The 24,513-nt window shown below is 40.2% G+C and overlaps 1 long non-coding RNA gene across 3 annotated transcripts in view; it reads left to right on the top strand.

Moving 5' to 3' along the window:
* LOC140845120 (uncharacterized) overlaps positions 1–22,900 on the top strand; it is a 118,731-nt gene extending 95,831 nt beyond the window's left edge. For all 3 annotated transcript variants that reach the window (XR_012123828.1, XR_012123829.1, XR_012123827.1), the window contains exons 3-4: positions 15,774–15,889; positions 22,471–22,900. This is a non-coding gene — a long non-coding RNA (uncharacterized lncRNA). The remainder of the gene's footprint in view (positions 1–15,773; positions 15,890–22,470) is intronic.
* The last annotated feature ends 1,613 nt before the right edge of the window (positions 22,901–24,513 follow it).

Raw genomic sequence — 24,513 nt, forward strand, 5'->3', positions numbered from 1 at the left:
AATACATATTTTAAGTACTAGAAATTCCACTGAGAAATAAATTAGAATGCATACTAAAAGAAACTACTAAGGTAGTTGAAATTCAAATTACATGGATCAAATTTATTAATATATACATTTTTATAATTAAAAAATACATGGCTTATCATGTTATATTGTGTTAGATATTTACATATAAGCAAGGGATGTGCTGAAAGGTGTGTTACTCCTTTTCTCAGTGTATGTGTTTGTATCTTTTTGATGTCTGATTTTCAGCTTTTAGTTATAAATAAAAGGGAATAACTCAGAACTAAATTTTATTTTGGAGTAATTAATGAAATGATGCTATTGCTAAAAAATGAATTGGTCTTACAATTAGCTATGACTTATTTTCTGATAGGTAGAAATAGGAAATTATTTAAAAGATGCAGTGAGAATTGACTAATCAATAAAATTTTCATGATATGATTTGACAAAATAGGTTTTAACTGCCACTTTGAAGAATTCACACTCAGTCTAAAATAGTCTATATGCAGTTTTTGTGGGTTTTTTGGAGCATAACTTGAAAATTTGGTAGTCTTGGAAAATATTTGTTTTATTTAGAAGAACCCGCTCCCTTAAGTGATACTGCTTCAGCTCTTAAAATGTGCTTTTCCTTCACACTAACAAATGCTCAAGGAATGAGTATTGAGAATTGCTGAAGCAAATTACTTATACTTGGAAAAGATTCAGTTTTTTTTATTGTCTAAAATGTATGAGCCATTTATTTTTATTTTTATTTATTTATATTTTTTCATTTAAAAAATTTTGTTACCATTAATCTACAATTACATGAAGAACATTATGTTTACTAGGCTCCCCCATTCACCAAGTAACCCCCTCAGCCCATTACAGTCACTGTCCATCAGCATAGTAAGATGCTATAGAATCACTACTTGTCTTCACTGTGTTGCACAACCCTCCCCATGCCCCCCCTGCCACATGCTAATTGTAATACCCCCTTTCTTTTTCACCGTCCTTATACCTCCCTTCCCACCCATCCTCCCCAGTCCCTTTCCCTTTGGTAACTGTTATTCCATTCTTGGGTTCTGTGAATCTGCTGCTGTTTTGTTCCTTCAGTTTTTCTTTAATTTTATGCTCCACATATGAGTGAAATCATTTGATACTTGTCTTTCTCTGCCTGGCTTATTTCACTGAGCATAATACCCTCTAGCTCCATCCATGTTGTTGCAAATGGTAGGATTTGTTTTCTTCTTATGGCTGAATAATATTCCATTGTGTATATGTACCACATCTTCTTTATCCATTCATCTACTGATGGACACTTATGTTGCTTCCATTTCTTGGCTATTGTAAATAGTGCTGTGATAAACATAGGGGTGCGTCTGTCTTTTTCAAACTGGAGTGCTGCATTCTTAGGGTAAATTCCTGGAAGTGGAATTCCTGGGTCAAATGGTATGTCTTTATTGAGCTTTTTGAGGAACCTCCATACTGCTTTCCACAATGGTTGAACTAATTTACATTCCCACCAGCAGTGTAGGAGGGTTCCCCTTTCTCCACAGCCTTGCCAACATTTGTTGTTGTTTGTCTTTTGGATGGTGGCCATCCTTATTGCTGTGAGGTGGTATCTCATTGTGGTTTTAATTTGGATTTCTCTGATGAGTAGCGATATGGAGCATCTTTTCATGTGTCTGTTGGCCATCTGAATTTCTTCTTTGGAGAACTGTCTGTTCGGCTCCTCTGCCCATTTTTTAATTGGATTATTTGCTTTTTTGTTGAGGTGCATGAGCTCTTTATATATTTTGAATGTCAACCCTTTATCGGATCTGTCATTTATGAATATATTCTCCCATATTGTAGGGTACCTTTTTGTTCTATTGATGGTGTCCTTTGCTGTACAGAAGCTTTTCAGCTTGATATAGTCCCACTTGTTCATTTTTGTTTTTGTTTCCCTTGCCAGGGGAGATATGTTCATGACGAAGTCACTCATGTTTATGTCTGAGAGATTTTTGCCTGTGTTTTTTTCTAGGAGTTTTATGGCTTCATGACTTACATTCAGGTCTTTGATCCATTTCGAATTTACTTTTGTGTATGGGGTTAGACAGTGATCCAGTTTCATTCTCTTACATGTAGCTGTCCAGTTTTGCCAGCACCATCTGTTGAAGAGACTGTCATTTCACCATTGTATGTGCATGGCTCCTTTATCATATATTAATTGACCATAAATGCTTGGGTTAATATCTGGGGTCTCTATTCTGTTCCACTGGTCTGTGGCTCTGTTCTTGTGCCAGTACCAAATTGTCTTGATTACTGTGGCTTTGTAGTAGAGCTTGAAGTTGGGGAGCGAGATCCCGCCAACGTTATTCTTCCTTCTCAAGATTGCTTTGGCTATTCGTGGTCTTTTGTGTTTCCATATGAATTTCTAAACTATTTGTTCCAGTTTGTTGAAGAATGTGTTGGTAATTTGATAGGGATTGCATCAAATCTGTATATTGCTTTGGGCAGGAAGGCCATTTTGATGATATTCATTCTTCCTAGCCAGGAGCATGGGATGAGTTTCCATTTGTTAGTGTCCTCTTTAATTTCTCTTAAGAGTGTCTTACAGTTTTCAGGGTATAGGTCTTTCACTTCCTTGGTAAGGTTTATTCCTAAGTATTTTATTCTTTTTGATGCTATTGTGAATGGAATTGTTTTCCTGATTTCTCTTTCTATTGCTTCATTGTTAGTGTATAGGAAAGCCACAGATTTCTGTGTGTTAATTTGGTATCCTGCAACTTTGCTGAATTCCAATATCAGTTCTAGTAGTTTTGGAGTGGAGTCTTTAGGGTTTTTTATGTACAGTACCATGTCATCTGCAAATAGTGACAGTTTAACTTCTTCTTTACCAATTTGGATTGGTTGTATTTCTTTGTTTTGTCTAATTGCCGTGGCTAGGACCTCCAGTACTATGTTGAATAACAGTGGGGAGAGTGGGCATCCCTGTCTTGTTCCTGATCTCAGAGGAAATGCCTTCAGCTTCTCACTGTTCAGTATGGTGTTGGCTGTGGGCTTATCATATATGGTCTTTATTATGTTGAGGTACTTTCCCTGTATACCCATTTTGCTGAGAGTTTTTATCATGAATGGATGTTGAATTTTGTTGAATGCTTTTTCAGCATCTATGGAGATGATCATGTGGTTTTTGTCCTTCTTTTTGTTGATGTGGTGGATGATGTTGATGGATTTTCGAATGTTGTACCATCCTTGCATCTCTGGGATGAGTCCCACTTGGTCATTGTGTAAGATCGTTTTGTTGTATTTTTGAATTCGGTTTGCTAATATTTTGTAGAGTATTTTTGCATCTATGTTCATCAGGGATATTGGTCTGTAATTTTCTTTTTTGGTGGGGTCTTTGCCTGGTTTTGGTATTAGGGTGATGTTGGCTTCATTGAATGAGTTTGGGAGTATTCCCTCCTCTTCTATTTTTTGGAAAACTTTAAGGAGAAATGCGTGTTATGTCTTCTCTGTATGTCTGATAAAATTCTGAGGTAAATCCATCTGGCCCTGGGGTTTTGTTCCTGGGTAGTTTTTTGATTACCGCTTCAATTTCTTTGCTGGTAGTTGGTTTCTTTAGGTTTTGTGTTTCTTCCTTGGTCAGTCTTAGAAGGTTGTATTTTTCTAGGAAGTTGTGCATTTCTTCTAGGTTTTCCAGCTTGTTAGCATATTGGTTTTCACAGTATTCTCTAATAATTCTTTGTATTTTTGTTGGGTCCATCGTGATTTTTCCTTCCTTGTTTCTGATTCTGTTGGTGTGTTGATTCTCTTTTTCTCTTAATAAGTTTGGCTAGAGGCTTATATATTTTGTTTGTTTTCTCAAAGAACCAGCTCTTGGTTTCATTGATTTTTTTCAATTGTTTTATTCTTCTCAATTTTATTTATTTCTTCTCTGATCTTTATTATGTCCCTCCTTCTGCTGACTTTAGGCCTCATTTGCTCTTCTTTTTTCCAGTTTCGATAATTATGATGTTAGACTATTCATTTGGGATTGTTCTTCCTTCTTTAAATATGCCTGGATTGCTATATACTGTCCTCTTAAAACTGCTTTTGCTGCGTCCCACAGAAGTTGGGGCTTTGTGTTATTGTTGTCATTTGTTTCCATATATTGCTGGATCTCCATTTTAATTTGGTCATTGATCCATTGATTATTTAAGAGCATGTTGTTAAGCCTCCATGTGTTTGTGAGCCTTTTTGCTTTCTTTGTACAATTTATTTCTAGTTTTATACCTTTGTGGTCTGAGAAGTTGGTTGGTAGAATTTCTTTCTTTTGGAATTTACTGAGGCTCTTTTTATGGCCTAGTATGTGGTCTATTCTGGAGAATGTTCCATGTGCAGTTGAGAAGAATGTGTATCCTGTTGCTTTTGGATGTAGAGTTCTATAGATGTCTATTAGGTCCATCTGTTCTAGCGTGTTGTTCAGTGCCTCTGTGTCCTTACTTACTTTCTGTCTGGTGGATCTGACCTTTGGGGTGAGTGGTGTGTTAAAGTCTCCCAAAATGAATGCATTGCATTCTATGTCCTCCTTTAATTCTGTTAGTATTTGTTTCACATATGTTGGTGCTCCTGTATTGGGTGCATATATGTTTATAATGATTATATCCTCTTGTTGGACTGAGCCCTTTATCATTATGTAATGTCCTTTTTTATCTCTTGTTACTTTCTTTATTTTGAGGTCTATTTTGTCCGATACTAGTATTGCAACACCTGCTTTTTTCTCCCTGTTGTTTGCATGAAATATCTTTTCCCAACCCTTGACTTTTAATCTGTGCATGTCTTTGGGTTTGAGGTGAGTCTCTTGTAAGCAGCATATACATGGGTCTTGCTTTTTTATCCATTCTATTACTCTGTGTCTTTTAATTGGTGCACTCAGTCCATTTACATTTAGGGTGATTATTGAAAGATATGTACTTATTGCCATTGCAGGTTTTAGATTTATGGTCACCAAAGGTTCAAGATTAGCTTGTTTACTACCTTCCTGTCTGACCTCACAGCTTATTGAGCTGTTATAAACACAGTCTGATGATGATTTCTTTCCCTTCTTTTTCCTCCTCCTCCATTCTTCATATGTTGGGTGTTTTGTTCTGTGCTCTTTTTAGGAGTGCTCCCATCTAGAGCAGTCCCTCTAAGATACCCTGTAGAGGTGGTTTGTGGGAGGCAAATTCCATCAACTTTTGCTTGTCTGGGAATTGTTTAATCCGTCCTTCATATTTAAATGATAACCATGCTGGATACAGTATCCTTGATTCAAGGCCCTTCTGTTTCATTGCATTAAATATATCATAGCATTCTCTTCTGGCCTGTAAGGTTTCTGTTGAGAAGTCTGATGATAGCCTGATTGGTTTTCCTTTGTAGGTGACCTTTTTTACTCCCTCTGGCTGCCTTTAATATCTGTCCCTGTCCTTGATCTTTGCCATTTTAATTATTATGTGTCTTGGTGTTGACCTCTTTGGATCCCATCTCATTCTGTGTACCTCTGTAGTCTGAGCAACTATTTCATCCCCCAGTTTGAGGACGTTCTCAGTAATTATTTCTTCAAAGACACTTTCTATCCCTTTCTCTCTCTTCTTCCTCTAGTACCCCTATAATGTGAATATTGTTCCTTTTGGATTGGTCACACAGTTCTCTTAATACTGTTTCATTCCTGGAGATCCTTTTATCTCTCTCTGCTTCAGCTTCTATGCGTTCCTGTTCTCTGGTTTCTATTCCATCAATGGCCTCTTGCATCTTATCCATTCTGCTTATAAATCCTTCCAGAGTTTGTTTCACTTCTGTAATCTCCTTCCTGACATCTGTGATCTCCCTCTGGACTTCATCCCTTAGCTCTTGCATATTTCTCTGCATCTCTGTCAGCATGTTTATGATTTTTATTTTGAATTCTTTTTCAGGGAGACTGGTTAGGTCTGCCTCTGCAGATCTTTTCTCAGGTGTAACTGTCTTGGTCTGGACCAGATTTTTTTGCCTTTTCATGGTGATTGCAGTGGCTGTAGGCAGGTTGTAGGTGTGTCAGCTGGGAGAAGAAAGTCCTTTCCTTCTTGCTGGATGCCTTGCCCTTCTCCACTGCCTGTGACGGCTACCTGCACTCCTGGAGCAGCCACCGGGTTATTCTTCTAAGCTGCTGTGGGCGGGGTGTCTGTCAGAGCAACGCTGAGCCCTGCGGGGAGTGGCAGGCACGCCAGGTGCACTCCTCTGTGCTAGCGGCGACCCTGCCAGGCAGCTGTGTGACAGCAGTGGCCTTTGGGTCTGGCCCGGGCGGCTGTGCATTGGGCTGGGGTTCCGGTCAGCTCCTGGGAGTGCGCCTGCTCCCTCTGGCTCCACTGCTGGTGCACGCGGGGCTTTTCTGCACAGGCTTCTACCAGGCTCTGACTTCACTGCCACTGATGCGCACAATCCATGCCCGGGCTGTTCGGTCACACTGCTGCGGGCTAGCCCTGTGGCACACGGATCTGCTCTCAGTTCTTTCTAGCACTTCCACCCCCGGTGCGCACTCCCACTCTCCTGCTACTGGGCCCGTGTGTTGGGGTCTGTGCCAGTTGGAGGAATGACTGGCAGGCTGCCTAGTCCTGTGAGGGGCTTCAGAGCTGCACTGCCTCTGTTTAGGGCGCCTAAGTTTCCCCGGTATTCCCAGCTGCTGGGACAACTTCGTCCAGTCATGGAGTCCCTGTCTCTTTAAGACTTGCAGAAAGCACTCGCTTTTCTTTTGTCTCAGGGGTGCCGGTTGCGGGGGCCTGCCCACAGGTTTTGCTTTTCCGTTTCTCTAATATCCAGCACCCCGTGCACCTTGTGTCTGCGTTCTGGGTGCGGATTTCTAGAGCTGGTTGTTTAGCAGTCCTGGGCTTTCACTCCCTCCCCGTTCTGACTCCTTTCTTTCCGCCGGGTTTTGGGGTGGGGGAGCATTCAGGTCCCACTTGGCCGCGGCTTGTATCTTACCCCCTTCGTGTGATGCTGAGTTCTCACAGACGTAGATGTATCCTGGCTGTTGTACTGCATCCACTGGTGTCTCTTTTAGGAATAGTTGTATTTATTGTATTTTCATAAATATATATGTTTTGGGGAGATTTCCTCTGAACTACTCATGCCGCCATCTTCCTGTGATCCTACGATTTCTTGATAGTATTTCACTGGAGAAATTTTTGGAGTTAGAATTTCCATTTAACATTAATCCTCACATTAATCTTTATACTATGCCATTGTTATTTTCTGTCCCTTTTGTGTTCTTTACGTGGATACTATTGTTTTAACCACTCAGCCTTTTCCTGTTTGCGTATCTTGTACATATATTAAAATGAAAATATCCCATTTTCACTTGTCATTTATATGCCCTTTGTTGACTTATGCTCTTCCCATCTGCATATTACTTGGGTAAGGACAAAATGAGTATTTTTCACTTTTCTCCCCTAGATTATGAAAGTGACCATATATGCTTGCTAGTAAAATCTCACACTCTAGAATTAAGTTCTGTAGATTCTATAATGCTACGTTTCTAGTTAATACTCCATTTCAGAGATGTACCTGATGAATGGGGTTTTAAGTGCTGTAGGAAAAATCCTTACACATACTACACATTGGATTTCTTTTATGTTAATGAAGCACCCATGTAAATCAGGGAGATACTGGGAAGATAAATTGATAAATTATTTTTGCATCTTTCAAGATATTTGTTGTTGCTGATTTATTTAATATGTGATGAAATAGATTACTAGATTTCCTAATATCAAACCATCCTTACACTCCTAGAATTACTTGAATAACCCTTCTTTGGTTTTATGTATTTCTGGGTTCTTTTTGCTAATGTATTTAAGGATTTTTGCTTTTGTATGCTCAGTTTTCTTTTTTTGTGTGTGTGTTCTCATTGATTGGTATCGGTAGATTCATAAAAAGGTAATTACAGTTTTCCTTCCTTCCTTCCCTACCTGCCCCCCCCCCTTTCCCTCCTTTTTCTGTCCTTTTTCGTGAGACTATTAGATTTCTTGAAGATTTGAAAGCATGTACCTGTATGTGTATTGCTTTTGACAATACTCTTAATGTCTCCTTTGGTTATGTCCCTTAAATTTTCTATCTTGTGAGTCAGTTTTACTAATGTGTGTTTTCACAAAACCGTCATTTTTTTTAACTGTCAAATTTATTAGTATATAATTTTGCAGAATATGGCCCTACCCTAGAACTCGTTTAAGTTTTTCTCCATTATCCTCCCTTATTGTTGCTAACTTTTTATATCTGGGATTTATCCCTTATTTTTTTGTTATGCTATTGGTTTATTTTACTTTTGTTGTGTTTTGTTTTAAAAGAAAATTGATCAAATCACCCTTTACATACTAGTTTTGACTTCTTATGAGCAGTGACTGAGCAAATATTAAAATCTCCTATTGCTTTTCCATACTTTTGTTAGTTTTGTTACTACTTCCTGTAGATACTGCTTTATATATTTTCCTGCAGAGTTTGTGGTTTATAGTAATAGTTTATATCTTAATAGTAATAGTTTAAAGACTGTACCCGTAATCATTATAAAGTTACCCCTCTTGGTTATAGTTAATGTGCTTTTTACTTGAAGTCTAGCTTTATCTCATATTAGCATCTTAACCCCTTTCCTTTTTAATTTTATCTGACTGATACATTTTTGCCCATTCTTTTGCTTTATAACTGTCATCTTTTGTTTTATGTATTTCCTTTGTAGGTGGCATATGATTGGTTTTAACTTTTAAACCAGTGCTGAGTATCATTTTGTATTTACTTTATTAAATATTCTCCCCATAATTGGGAAATTGTGTAGTTTTTTGGGGGGAGAGGTTCTCCTATATACAAAAAGTTGTTGTCCTTATATCTTTGGGGAATTTGCTTGAACTCATAGGTATCAATTTATCAACTTCATCTTCTTTTTTACTTCTTAGTTGATACTTTCTCAGATTTTTGTTCCAGTCTATTACTGTTATTCTTGAATCATTTATTTGACAAATATTTATTGATCACCTGTTACATGCCCCAATCATTTTGCTATATGTAATGGATATAGTAGCAAGAGAGTTTCTGCCTCCCTGGTAGAGTAGTCTCTGCTTTCATGATGCTGACTTTCTAAAGGACAAAATAGTCAATATACAAAATAAAAGTGATTACAGATTGTATCAAATGCTAGGAAAGAAAGACATGAGGTATGGAGTATAGTAGTAAGGCAATTGGAGGAGTGGAGTTGAGAGAAGAACTCTGTGGAGGAAGATGGGGGCTGAGACGGAGGCAGCCTTGCAGAGGGCCGGGAGAGCCGCCCTGTGTGTGAGGCCGTGGCGAGAGCTGAGGCGGCAGAGAATCGCAAAGGCAAAGGCCTGGGGAAGAGTTTGATGTTTTCTATAGATTTACTCTTTTAATTAGATTCAGTGGACCCTTTTAATAAGAAATATTTTGTAACATCTTTGTAGATAATACACCTACCTTTATACATAATCTCTTAAAAAATCAGTATAACATCCTAACTATAATATAAAGGAGGAATAAAAGGAAATTAATTTATATTTAAAAATGTATTTTAATGTTTATACTTGTTCAGACACATTTATACTGTAAATAAAAGAGGTATTTGCATGCAGTTACCAGGAACGTGATGTATCTATCAGCTGTGATGCACTGGCAGCTGTATGCTAGAGTTGTTGTTTTCCATAAGTGGTGAAGAGGCCTTGGTAAAGTTCTGAGAAATGTGAAGTACAGTTTTACCCCACAGGAATCTCAGGGGTAAGACACTGTTCTTAGAGTTGAAATTATCAGTATTGCATGAACTACTAATTTAAAGGGTGATCCTACTCCGTTCTATATACATTATGCATTGTGTGTTCCTAGAAACTCAAGTGTATTGTAAACCAGATTGTAAAAAATACTTTGCTAAATATATGAAACAGTTGAGTTCTAGGCTCAGTTTATTATCATAAACAGGCATTTTTCATTCATCTGTGTACTTTCTAGGAAAGATGGCTGGAGGAAGAAGGGGTTTTCAGCCTTGGGAGCATTGACATTTAGAGTTGGACAATTTTTTTTTGGTGTCGGGATTGTCACTGTGTGTTGTAGATGGTTAGCAGCATCCCTGGCTTCTTTAGATGCCAGCAGTGTATCTTCCCCCACCAGGGTGACAACCAAAAATGTATCCAGACATTACCAAGCATTCCCAGGGAAGCAGATTTGTTCATGTTGGTGTTATATTAAAGGTACAGCTTATGCTTGTAAAACAGAAAAAAAGTGTGTGGTCTTCAAGCTTCTTTCCGTGTGTCCTTTCATTCAGCACATTCAGTGATAACAGGACAGCACAGTGAGGAAGGTTTCTGCCCTTGAGCTTGCAGGCTGAGGGGGACTGACGTGGTGACGTATGAGGTACAGCGTGTCACCTGTCATTGTGTTCAAACAGTACTGTAGGGACATGTGGTGGGGACAGTCACCCACAGGGACCTCAGGGGTGTGACACTGTTCTTTCAGTTGGAACTGTCAATATGACATAAAGCACTAATTTAAAAAAATGAAATTTTGTTAGTGATGTAAACTGTGTTTCCAGAGACGACCCGTTGAAAAGTGATGCACATCTTAACATTTGTCTTCCTGTCTGTTTTTTTTTCCGCATCTTGCTCCTCAAATTGCTCTCAACTGTTTTGAAGATTTTTGTTTTAGCTCACTAGGTGGCAGTGTTAGCCAGAGAGGAAATCTTGAGTGATGAAGCTTTCAGTCAGTGAAGTCACCCTTCGTTCCCTCTGTCATAGAAGCGAATGCCCTAAACTGACATATAGCTCATATAAGGAGAGTTAATTTTATAGTCATTTAAAAAATCAAATAGGTAAGCGAAGAGTAGTTAGACTGAGGCATGTGTCTTATTTCACAAAGACATTTATTTCCTTAGATCAGGATCTTACTCATTTAGAGGCAGTATAAATGCAGTGGTCAAGAGGATGGTGTGAGTGGGCAGGCAGTAGGTTTATGTCTTCTCTCCGTTCCTTACTAGTTTAGGCAAGATGCTTAACCCCTCTCCGAGATTCCTTTGCTATATATAGGAATAATGGTATCTGTGCCTCATTTTCTTTATGAGGTTTATGAGTTAATATAAATAAAAGTGCTCAGAGCTTGAAACACAGCCTCGTACATAGTAAGAGTAATTATAACAGTAATGATAGCTATTATTAGTAGCATTGAAAAATATAAAGTAGTAGTAAAATACTAAGTGTTTTAATTTAATCTTTCTTATCTGGCTACCTATTCACATTTACTCAGCTAGCTGGTTATTGACTGAGTGCTATATGCTATTATATTGTGTATAAATATATATGGACTTGCCTGATTATGTCCTCACTGTAGTGTTCTCTAAGTAGAATTGCTGGGTCAGAAGATAGGCCATAGTTAAACAATTTTCAACCCCTTATGTAATGCCCACTGTAAAGTTTGCAGCAGTTTGGGGAACCAGTTTACCTCCTCACAGCAGTACATGAGAAGGTCCATTTCTTTATCTTCACCAGTACTGGATGTTTTTAGTTGACTTTTCCAGTCTCATAGAAAATAAGGATCATCTTGATTTTAATTTGTATTTTCTTGCAATGACTTTATAAAATTAAAGAAAAACAGGTTATCTGTCTTTATACCTCTGTCAACTGATTTTTCCGTCCTAGCATACATTAAAAAGCAGTTAAATTGGGGACCCTGTAAGATCCTGCCTCTAAAAATAGGCCCTGCCCTCCAGTGTTCATCTTAAGTATTTATGCACCTGTAATGGATTTACACAGTAGATGTAATACTTAAATACTGCAAGAACGTTGAGCTAAGGAAAAGTAGGGATAAAAGTAGAAATGTTTTATTGAAAAAAAACAAAGATATTGAAGAGTGTTTATTCTGGGATTTCCCTCTGAGAACAGCCCAAGTGACGTTTCTTTTAGTAAAAGGAAATAGTTGAATTTTGTTTTCAATTCAATTCGTTTAATTCTGTTATGCCAAGAAAATTTATATTGCTATATAGTTTTTTTGGTAGTATGTTAATAAACATATTAGCTTTCCTGGCTATTGCTGTCTTTATTCTAGTAGGTATTACTGCCTCTGTGATTGTGTTTAGAATTGTGTATTGTAGAATAAAAATGAAAATTTTTCAGGCAAACCTGTTCCTTTCTCTCTGGGAATATGTATTGGTGTGTATTTTTTTGCAGACTTTCATGTTGCACTTACTATATATACACTTTCTGTTTTTAAAGAAATTTTTAGAATTTCAGTTTTTCTACATTACATGAATGAAATGACTATATCAGCCAATCCTTTTCTTAAGTGTATTATACTACCTTTATTAAAGGCATTATTAGCACCTAGAAATAAGAGATGATAGATGCTGGGCGATGGCTATAACTCTAACAGATATAAATAGTGCTTTTTTCCTGGCTGGCGTTATTCTCAGTGCTTTATGTGTGTTAACTCATTTAACCCCGACAACCCCAAGACAGGTATTATTATTATCCCCATTTTATAGGTCAGGAAGCTGAGGCAGAAAGGCTGAGTAACTTGCCCCATGTTACATCGTAACTGGGGTGACTGGGCTCACACCCAGGTTGTCTGGCTTAACATTGTCTGTACTTAACTTTGTTCTGCTAATTTTTCATTTCACAGCGAAGGTCTGGTCATGCCCAAAAAGTTAAATGACTTATTTGGGAAGTTAAGCAAAACCTCATTAGTGAGTCTCCTTACTGGTTTTCCTTCCCTGGCATACAGTTCCACAGTTTCTGTTACACAGTTTTCATTCTTAGCTCAAGTGGTACAGGGGTCTCTTCAATTGAAAGAGTCATATCTGAGTTTATAAATTCTAGTTTGTTTTCTTCTTTTCTGTTAAAAGACAGTAGATTTCTAAACCAGTTCCTGTTTTATTTACCCTTACAGTTTAGAGCATGCCTGACTTTCAGGATGCTTGGTGATCTTCTGCTAAAATGAATCATCTGCCTTCATATTTGATATCTCCTAATAATTTGCTGTTTTTAAAGAAAGAAAACAGAATGCTCAGATCTTGGCTTCTAAATACCCTTCTCCTTTAGTAGGACTTGAGAATCCTTGACAAAATGGTTGATTCCAGATTTGAGGAAATAACATGATGAGCCTGGAACATCTTTTGGTGCCAGGAAAGAAGAGACTGCTCAAAACAAAATCAAGAAACAAACAATGGAAAGGGAAACAAGTCAGAAAGACACAGGAACAGTCTGTAGGGGCTCTCAGTGACCCAAGTCAGGATGTTTGAAAGACAAAATAATGGTAGTAATGGATTATAATCTGTGAAAAAAAATCAGCATCCATGAGTCCATATGAAATTATAACTAAAAAATGGAATAAATAGATTAGGGAAAGAACAGCTCTTATAGTAGAATTCTAATTTACACTTATGGAAGGAATGATGGAAAAGAATTTGCCATTAGGCAGATGCACAAGTAATAATTGTTACAGGTAAGAGCTGTCAGTGGATGCTAAGTTAGTAAGCGACAGCATGAGAAGCAAGGTGTTTGCTTAGTCTCAGGTCACCCAATAAAATACTTATTAATTACAAAGGAAAAAACAATAGCTTCATGGTAGAGAGCTCCAGCAGATGGCAGCTTAGCCAATGATCAATGTGAACAGCCCCAGTAATAAGACATAGGAGCATCATGTACCCTTGAGCCTATGCACTGAGAAGACATGACATCATTTCTGTGTCATGTTAGGGACAGACACAGATTTCCTGTGATGCTCTTGCCCCAAATTCCCAACTGCAATTTAATCATGAGGAAATATCAAACAACCCCAAACAGAGGGCCATTCTGTAAAATAACTGACCAAAACTCTTTGGAAGTGTCATGGTCATGAGAGACCAAAGACTGAGTGCATTTAGAGGTTGGTGGGGACCACGGAGACACGATGACCAAATACAGTGTGGGCTCCTGGGCCAGGAGGAGGACGTTGGTGGCGAAACCAGTGAAATTCAAGTGAGGTCTGTAGGTCAGTTAATAGGCTTGTGTCAATGTTAATTAGTTTTAATAATTTCACTCATATTATATAAAGTTTTAACAATGGGGGAGCTGGGTAAGGTGTGTGATTTCACAACTTTTCTGTTAATTAAAATTATTTTAAAGTAACAGTTAAAAATTGTATGATAGATGATAAGTACCCTCACTGTGGTGAGCATTTCATAATGTAAACAATTATTGAATCACAGTGTTATATGCTGGAAGTTAATATATTGTGTATCAACTGTATTTTTAAAAAAACACATAAAAAGAGAACAGATACTCTGGGGTGCCTAGAGAGTAGTTGACAATGGTATGTCATACATCCAGTTACCCAGATTGCTGAGGGGTGCCTAGGTTCTGTGGTGACAGAGTGGGCAGCCTGAGGAAATGGAATTCCTTGTCCTCAGGGTGCTTATAGCCACCCAGGAGGCCGAAACATCCACACAAACAGTCGTCATCTGTTAGGTAATTTGTTTAAATGTATACAAATGAAAGTTCACTGAGCATATAGGAGAAAGAGCTCGTAATATATCTATGGAAATTCAAAAACTTTTATTTCGAAATGTTTTGGTTTTGAATAACTTTGTGCCCAGGTTGAATTCTTAATAGAAGATTGTCATCTTTTGCATTTGCTCACCATCAACAGAAAGCTTTTCAGTGTGTGGCAGAAAACAGATTTCCTAATTATCACGAGAGTCTCAACTCCCAACTGGACATCAGCTGCTTTTTGCAGTATGTATTGAAATAAGTCAGAAGGAAGAAAAGAGGGAACGGGACAGTATAACCTTTTACTTCATGTATAGCTTGTGAATGGACTGTTGCTGACAACTCACGTGACAGTGGCCTGGTCTGGAAGGAGGGGGCAGTGCCGGCTCTGCGCCGACTGGGCGTCTGGAGATCCTGTGCACGCTCACGTTGGTGAGGCTTATTGTGAACAGGAGGCCTAGACAAACAGCTTCAGAGCGCTCAGGGAGTTTTCCCTTGTGTGTTCCAGGGTGCATATGTCTAACCATTTGCTATCACAAGAAGTGTTCTTATGTTGAAAAGTAGATGTTGATAGTGAAGTGAAACCAGGTTATTTGAACCTGTCTTTAAGGGACAGAATTTAAGATGCAAACAAGGTCATTTTGGACATATCCCAATTGTGATCTCTCTTGATTGCAAAAATAGTGATATGGCAGAGGGGCCACGGATCTCTGAGGACAAGATGTAGACTGGATGAAAAGGCCCTTCTCCTTTGTGTTCTAGGAGGTGTGAGACTGTTTCTCAGTATTCTCTCCCTAGCTTTTATGTCCTTAGTCACCTATCTCCAGGTTATTTGATTTCAAAAGTCTCTTTGGCACATAAACTGTTACAGCTTCTTACTCCCATAATAAAACTTTGGTTCCCCATCTCCCTACCTGTTTCATTTTACTGATAGAATATTCCAAGTTCAAGGAAGGAATAGGAATTTTGGATTATTTCAGTGGAGAGAACTTTTGGGAATAAAAGGAGTGTCAGCTGTCTTTCTTCCCCCCAGAAAACCAGGGAGGCCCAGTCACAACCCTCTTCCCTTACTGTACTCTGGAACTGGAGCACAGGTCTGGTCCTCAGCGATGCACTCTGCATCCCCAGGCCCTTCTGTTACTCACTGCCCAGGATTTGACCGTTCCTGTCTTTGGCTCCCTTTGTTTGTATAATGAAATCTCAGATGTGCTCATTTAGACCAGAGATGAGACTGAAGCCTGGATTTCCATCACTGAGATGCTACAGTTTGTAAACCTATCTGGTAGAATAACTACTATCTTGTTGGCACAGAGTTTCAGAAACTGTGGAGGAGTGTCGTCGTGGATTCAATGGATGAGGAGATAATTGAAGAATATCTGAAGCGACAGGGTATTTCTTCCATGCAGGAATCTGGACCAAAGAAAGTGGTATGTAATCTCTAGAAAAAAACCTGTAACCCTCTGTTCTTTGAACTGTTCGCCTGCTTTCTGTTCTGTGCATTGGATAGCAGGTGTCAGTTTTTCCAGTGTTTTCTCAGTGTCCTGATCCAGTGATCTGGGTTAGGTGCAAGCCAGGTATTGTCTCCTCTGCTGAGGGCCAGAGGCTCTCTTTGCCCTCAGGCGCTGCTCCCAGGCAGGGGAGAGCTTTCCAGCCTCTGTGCTGGCAGTGCCTTCTCTGAAGCTCCAGCCATATGGAATTTCTCCTGGTGGCCCCATGTGCCCTCTCTGCTTCTAATAGGAGCCTCCTCCATCTTGGCCTGTGGGGCCCTAATTGTTCCCCCTTCTTCCTCCAGGAGCCCTGTGGTCTTGGTGCCTGGCTCTGCCTTAGGCCTGATGACAGTGAATTGTCCTTGTTGATTTTGAGATTTCTTGGGACCCAGATATTATTGTCTATAGCTCAGAGCGAGCTCAGAGGAGGGATTTGTAATTGAATGAAGACTTGTGAATTGCCTTGTATCAGCTAATCAACTATCTGTGTAGTCCAAGGACAAAGCCAGGATGAGGAACCATTTACCACACCCCAGACTGAGGCTGTCCTTCCTCTCTCCCGCCTTCCCCTTGTCCACCGTCAAGTTTTGTAGCTTGCTTTCTTTACGATTGCGTGTGTGTAAATGTTTTATTCAGTGCGCTTTTAGGACTCCTTAAAAGGGGAGATTGCTTGCAGTTATCTTCATGAAGTAGTATAATTACAGCACTTCATGAGCACTTCATGGCTTCCTATTATTGCTTAGTCTGTTGATTTTTTAAATTATGTGGTATTAATACTTGTAGTATACAGAAAAGAACAGAGAGTAATATTTAATAAATCTTCACGTGCCCATGTGTTTCCCAGTTTTGCCTTCTCTCTATATTTTGCCGTATTTATTTCAGATCTTTTTTTATTGGTAATGGTGGATATATTCTTAGACTTGATAATAGAGATGAAAAACAAAGAGCTTTTCTGCCTCTCTTTTTATCCACTTAGTGCCTAGAATAGTTGTGGTAGTTTTTGTGCCAGCCCATTTATTCTGGGTGTGGGGGTATGACTTCATCATAACAGAAAGCACTGGGTCCTTCGTGTCCGGGGAGTGTGCAGTGGGTCCTGGTGTGTGAGGCTGGGCTACAAAGCAGAAAAAGGGCCCAAACCCCTGTGTCTCTTGCTGCAGGTTTCTGGGTGTCTTTAGTAAATCCTCACTGCATTACCTGTCTGAGAAGTTGTTGTTTCTGTTTTTACCTTTTCCTGTAGCCTCCTATTCAGAGAAGGAAAAAGCCTACTTCACAGAAAAAGCGACGGTTTAAGACCCATAATGAACACGTGGCTGGCGTGCTGAAGGACTACTCTGACATTGCTCCTGGCAAATAGGGAGTAGTTGTCCGTGAGCAAAGAATCACAAATAACAAAGTCAAGATCTTTCTCATTGATGCTGGGCTCTGAAGACTGACTGTCTTCCCAGTCAGCTTCTCAGGACTGAGGAGAGGGGCAGCTCAGTTGACAGAACACATGCAGATTACCAAACTCAAAGCTTATTTTAGCTCAATAGGCCAATGAGATACGTAAATATTCTCTGTTAACTTTCTGTTACTTTGGCCTGGAGGAAAGGCTCTTAGCATGGCATGCAGGTGTCTTTGCTGTTTGTCTCTACTTCTAAGTGGTTCCTGGTTCCATTTTTCCTCTTTTATTACTTTAGAGCAAGTTTTCAGATAGTCTTGGATGCAGTATTTGTTTATTCTGAAAGAACACATTTATAATAAAAGTCATTGTAGAAGGAGCTCTTAGACAATAGTGAATTCAGTTTGTCTGCTTCCTTCCGTTCTGGACCGTGGAGGTCGGCAGCTCCAGTCCTTAATCCCACAAGGTGTATGTTTGGGATGTTGCTGAAGACTGATCTGGGCCACGTTGCTGAGCATGTGATTTCACAATTGGAACATGGATGCACCTCCTGTTAGCAATTGAGGCGTTTAAGATAACACTACATGCGGTTCTTATTAATATTATCTTTTCCGAAGGATGTATCTATATTTAGCCTCTTGGATTTTTGCGAGTTACTGTTGCATGCCATCTCCAGCAAGCATGGGTGGAGTGTTCTTGCCTGCCTGAACATCAGCTCGTCCATCCCCCAGCCCTCCCAGGGCCTGACCCTGAGCTTTTGCTGGTGGAGACTCCTGTTTCCCATCATGAGCTGTCATATAATGACAGCCATTATTAAATATGTGGGTTTTAAGAGTCATGGTGACTTGCAGGAAGGAAATCTCTGTGGTCCTTCTAGCCTTTTATAGCAAACTACCCATTTTCCTTGTCTGTGCTTGTTGGTGTGGGGGGGTTTCTTTGGGTTTCAGGACTATTGATCCTTATAGTCCTCATGTGGTAAATCGGAATTGTAGTAGATTACAGAAACAAGGTTTGGTGTTTTCAAAAAGGTGTGACAGTAACCCAAAGCAGCAAGTACTTTGTGCACATGACAAGGAGCGTTTTTGCTGTTTTGGTTATGTATCCTTTTTACTTACTTTTCATTCATTTATATTAATTATAGTGTCATTGCTTGCCTCTTTCTTACATCTGTGCTCCAAAACATGGCATGAGAAGATGTAAAACTGAGGCTCCCCACAGTAATTGAGGACAGAGGAAACACAATGTGTTTTGCTTTATATCAGAGTTTTGCTAGTAAGAAGGAGCTTTAGTGTCTTAAAGCACAAAACTAGCTTTCCTATAAAAAAAGATCTGGAGCTACCTCACTTCCAGGTATGTCTACTTTTTATGGTCTATACATATCTCCAGAATTTTTTTTTAACTTCCAGTTTTATGGAGATATATTTGACATATAGCACTGTATAAATTTAAAGTGTGCAGCATAACAACTTGACATATATATCATGAACTGAATCCTACAGTAAGTTAATATCCATTATCTCATACACATCAAAAATATATATTTTTTTCTTTGTGATGAGGATTTACTCTTAAGAACTTACTCTTAGAATTTACTCTTAAGAACTCTCATATCCACCACACAAGCAGTGTGAACTGTAACTATCATGTACGTTATATCCCTAGTACTTATTACTAGAAGTTTGTACCTTTTGACCACCTTCATCCAATTTCCCTATCCCCTGCCTCTGGTAACCATAAATTTGGTATCTCTTCTCGGTTTTTTGTTTTGTTTTAAATTTTACACGTAAGTGAAATCACATAGTATTTTTCTTTATCTGACTTATTTCACTTAGCATAATGTCCTTCAAATGACAAGATTTCCTCTTTATTTATGGCTGAATAATAATCCATTGTGTGTATGTGTGTGTGTGTGTGTTACACACATGTACATACCACATCTGTATCTGTTCCCTTGTCAGCAGACACTTAGGTTGCTTCCACATCTTGGCAGTTGTAGATAATGCTGCTATGAACATGGGGGCACAGATATCCCTTCAACATAGTGTATTTGTTTCCCTAGGATATATTCCCAGAAGTAGAATAGCTGGATCATATTGAATTGCAGATCAAAATCAGTTCTTCTCTAAATGTTTTGAAGAAGCTCCATACTCTTTTCAATAGTTGCTGTAACCGATTTATAATCCTACCAGCAGTGCACCAGGGGTCCCTTCTCTCCACATCCTTGCCAGCATTTCTTGTCCTTTTGATGATAGCTGTTCTAACAGGCTAGCATCAGAGTATCTCCTTGTGGTGAGTGATAACTCCTTGTGGTTTTGAATTTGCATTTTCCTAATGATTAGTGATGTCGAACGCCTTTTCATGTACCTGTTGGCCATTTGTATACCCTTTTGGAAAAATATCTATTCAGGTCCTTCACCTGTTTTTTAATTTGATGATGATGATGATGGTTTTGCTTTTGAGTTGTATGAGTTCTTTATATGTTTTGGGTATAAGCCCCCTATCAGCTATATGATTTGCAAATATTTTTTCCCATTCCTTAGGTTGTCTTTTTATTTTGTTTAGTGATTCTTTTGCTGGGAAGAAGCTTTTTAGTTTGTAGTTGCACTTGTCTATTTTTGATATTGTTGTTTGTGATTTTGGTGTCACAACCAAAAAATAATTGCCAAAACCTAAGTAAGAGCTTTTTTCCTGTTTTCTTCTAGGAGTTTTATGGTTTCTTGTCTTACATTTAAGTCTTTAATCCATTTCACGTTAACTTTCGGGAGTGGTATAAGATAGGGTCTAGTTTCATTCTTTCACATGTGAGTATCCAGTTACTGAAGAGACTGTCTTTTTTCTATTCAGTATTCTTGGCTCCCTTGTCAAATATTAATTGACTATATATGCATGGGTTTATGTCTTGGCTCTTGATTCTGTTCCGTTGGTCTATGTATATGCCAGTACCATTCTGTTTTAATTACTATGCCTCTAATACATTTTGAACTTAGGAAGTGTGATGCCTTCTGCTTTATTCTTTCTTCTCAGGAATGCTTTGGCTATTTGCAGTTTTCTTTGCTTCCATATATATTTTAGGAGTGTTTTTTCTACTTCTGTAGAAGGTGCCACTGCAGTCTTGATAGGGATCACATTGAATCTAGATTGCTTTCGGTGGTATGTAAAATTGTAACTCTTATTTCTTCCAATCGACAAACATAGGATACCTTTCCATTTATTTGTGTTACCTTCAATTTCTTTCATTTTTGAGAACTAATGGAAACATATAAACTCGATATAAAGACACATAGGAACTAATAAATAGATACAGGAGACAGAAACATATCCAATAAGATACTTAAAAAGAAATCAACAACCAGACACAAACCAAATAAAACTGTGAAACACTGAAATCAAAGAGATAACCATAAAAGCAGCTGGTGGCTGGAGGGGTGGGGGGTGGTCAGAACACATTTGAAGGCAGGACAGACTGACGACCAGCTCAACAGCAGCAGACAGAGGGGGGCATGCAGGCGGGCCCAGGAGGGTTTGCCTGGCTCACCAGCAGCAGGGCAGCCCTAGAACTTCTGGCTTCCATGAAAGCTCTGAGCTTGGCCGATTTCACACGGCCACAGCGTCACTGAATGCAGGCCTGGGCAGAGGTGTGCACCGTAGGCCCTTATGAGCCAGGGTGACCTGACTCCATCACCCGCCTGAAGGATTCTTTCAGGATCTGAGGCAAGATCACCTTCACATTGGCTTTTGTACATCTAGCAAAATTATCTCCCAAGAATAAAGAGGAAATAAAGACCTATTTCAGATAAAGGGCCCCTTACACAGAAGAAATGCAAAAGGACTCATCTCTAGAAGGACATCACACCTGGTAGAAGGTATAGGAATGAGGCACATGTGAATTAGTGACTCTGTCAGTCAACTGAAAATAGAAGCTCTACACAGAGTGGTTATTAGTGGCAGGCGGGATGGAATAAGAAACATAAAAGCCCATCTAGAAGGTGGTGGCTGTTGGTTGGCTCTCGCCACTAAACTAGACGTCCCAACCTGACTGCAGTTAGGTTTCTGGGCGCACACTGGGCTCTGGGAATTAGAAACTGTTCCCGAATGTGGAAGGCTCTAGTGAGCCTGCAGCCTGGCAACAGGAAGTGCCCTCTAGCCGTGTTTCAGATTCCCCTGCTTCCGAGTCACCATGCAGTCCTGGGGCCCTGGGCCCTCTGACCCCAGCCTAACATAGGTGCAGACCTTGACGGTGGCTTCTGAATCATCAGCACTGACACCTGGGGAGTCATCGGAAACACTAACAATTCACACCACAAGTGTTGGCACACTTCTGTGAGCAACTCACTTCCCCATGTGAAATCCATTCCTGCTTAAAACGCCTCCAGTTGCTGTTTCCTGCATGTACTGGGATTGAGAGCTCAGGGAAGGGCAAAACAGAATCATAGGCAACACTGAATAGTAAATAAGGAGGCAGAAACCAACCCAGCTGTCCAAGTAACCCAACAATGTAAGGGGGTTCACAGTTGCCAATTCGTAAAACAGAGATGGCCGGATCAGATAATCTGTGCAAGATTCAGCAGCATGCTTTTCACAAGATCAGATATAAGGCTTAAAGAGAAAGAATAATTGAAAGAAAAAATAATGGGAAAAGGCAGACCTGGTAAATAATAACTAAGGCAAAACTCAATTAGCTGTGTTAATAACAGGCAGAATAGATTAGAGCACAGATATTAAAAAGTTAGAATATCACTTTGGTATAAAAATTTTTTTTAAAACTTCCAATTCATTGAGAAGATACAAGTATTTCAACCTAGCCTGCACCTGATAAATACCTTCATCATATATAAAATGAAAATTCATTGAACTTGCAGCTAGAAAAAAAGAAAATCACCATTAGAGAAGGGGAAAATCCAAAGTTGATCCTTTTTCAATTGTTGATGAATGAATGAAAGCATTAAGGATTTGAGCAATCCAATAATTGGGTTTTTCAAATCCTAATGTCTTTAAGTAAAAAGTAAGTAAATTTAAGAAAAAAAATTAAGGAAACCTTTGAAATTAATTAGAAAATATGTTAAAACTTATTCTCTTCATTTCTTGGTTTGACTCAAGCTTCTGTAATGTAGATGTAAATGCTGTTTCTCGACCCTGCCAGGCATGCGTCTCAGCGTCTCCTGCACCAGAACTCTTGGTTCTAGACCTTGGATGTGACGGGAGCAAGTGGCTCCAGAAATGTCCTTTATTCTAACATTGCCCACGGGAAAGGAACGGACTAGAGGGACACACCTGTGACTCTGCCCAAGGTGAGCTACCTGACAGCCCTGAAGTTGACCTCCGGGGAGAAGTTGTAACTGAGTTGGAGCTGCTGGTCCACCTGCAGGAAAACAGAAAATACAGCGCATCAGTGGAGCCTGCAGAGCCCCCAAAGCCCCCCACCTGGAAACAGCTGCGAAGCGCACACAAGCGGGCCCCTTTCTGCGATACTCTCTCCAGGGAGATGAGAGACGTGTTGCTAATTTTCCCACAATGTACATTGAAAACCCTTTTCTTTCCTCTTGGTGAAATAAAGGCTTCACACAAGTCTTCTCCCTAGGAAATTCTGTACCACTTTCGACCGTATTTATCTCCCCACTGACATCTTCTCACCAAATTCTTTGCTGGGAACAAAAAAACAAATGAAGCCCTCTCTGGAAGTGCCCCAGAGGATGAACATTAAATGGGAAACAGACGCTGGCTCCCATCTTCCCCTCCTTCCAGGCATCCGCAGAGCCATCACTGGCCCCTCTGCCACAGCAGTGCCCACCCTGACCGGGTCTCACTCAGGCTTGGCCCCGGGAGGCCATTCCGGAGCGAATATTTTGGTCTGAGCCTCCGGAGGACCAGCTACCTCACAGCTGCCATCCACCCAAGCTGCTGGCACCCTGCCTCGCAGTGGGAGTAAAAGCCACCCCCGGGGCTCCCCAGGATTCCTTTCCACGCCCTTCCTCCAGGAAGCACCCTTCTCCCGCCCACTGCTAGTGCCCGTGCCCTCTCTTGCCCCTCCTCTTCACTCCAAGGCCCAGTCCTCCCTCCCTGCCCACATTCTTCAATCCAGTCAAACCAGTTTCTTCCAGGCTCTGCTCTGCATATTCATGTGAGGCTATCCTTGAAAAGGATCCTCGTTATCACAGTTTCACCTGGAAGGACAGGAGGCCAAGACCCCTTCAGCTGTGTGCCCAGCCCAGGCCCTGGGAGACACGGGTTCTCCATGCCTCCCTCTGCACCTCCACAGACTGACCCTCGTCCGGAAACCCCAGCCTGGAGGGGCTTCCGCTGGGAGACAAGTCCCTGGCCATGACTGGTGAATAATAATCATACACTTTATGACTATTTCATTTATGAATAAATAAATCACTTACGCTTTTATTTGAATGTCTACAAAACTCTCTCAACAATTGTTTGAGTGTCTACGGAGTGCCAGGCCCTATCCCATGGCCCCGGAGCCCACCCCCTCCAGGACGGCCCCCTCCATGATGCCCCCCGATGGCTCGGGCAGGTCAGCTGGCCCTCTCCGCTGCTCTCCTCATGCCTCTTTTCCTACCTCTAAAGTTGCATTTAAAATGCCTCAAAATGATGACTTGCTTTTCTCTCCCCCTGCCACAAAACTATTGTCTTTCTGAGAACATGGACATCTTATGAATATGTTTTCTGTAGGGCTTACTATAGAAACTGGCAAAGTAACTCCTCTTGTGGGTTTGCCGAGTGAATGGGTGCACGTCTTGCACAGAGTCCCTTCCTATCTGTGGCTGTGAAGGCATGGGCCTTCGCATCCCCAGGGTGCCTCGGCTGCCCTGAAGGGTCCCACACCTGCAGGTGTAACATAGGGTTTTGGGCCTTGGGTCGCCGTCCAGTCTGTTTAAGGCTCAGAGGAGATGTGCTCTTAGAGGGCTACAGGTGGCTGGGGCCTGGGCTCTGGCCTGACAGAGGGGCACCACTACTGGTTCAGGGGCTGGCTTGCCAATGTGGACATCCTAGCAAAGGCGTAGAACAAAAGAGAAAGAACATGGGGGTAGCATAAATATTTACTTTTAGGACTTCTGTATTTACGATATGGGCTACACAATCAAGTATTCAGTGAGAGATTCATTTGGTTACTAGACTTCCTTAAGTTATTTTTGTGGTTTAGTATTGTTTTTGTTTTCAATTACAGTGAGTGAGG

Source organism: Manis javanica, chromosome 12 (genome assembly GCF_040802235.1).
Source record: "Manis javanica isolate MJ-LG chromosome 12, MJ_LKY, whole genome shotgun sequence".
Lineage (NCBI taxonomy): Eukaryota > Metazoa > Chordata > Mammalia > Pholidota > Manidae > Manis > Manis javanica.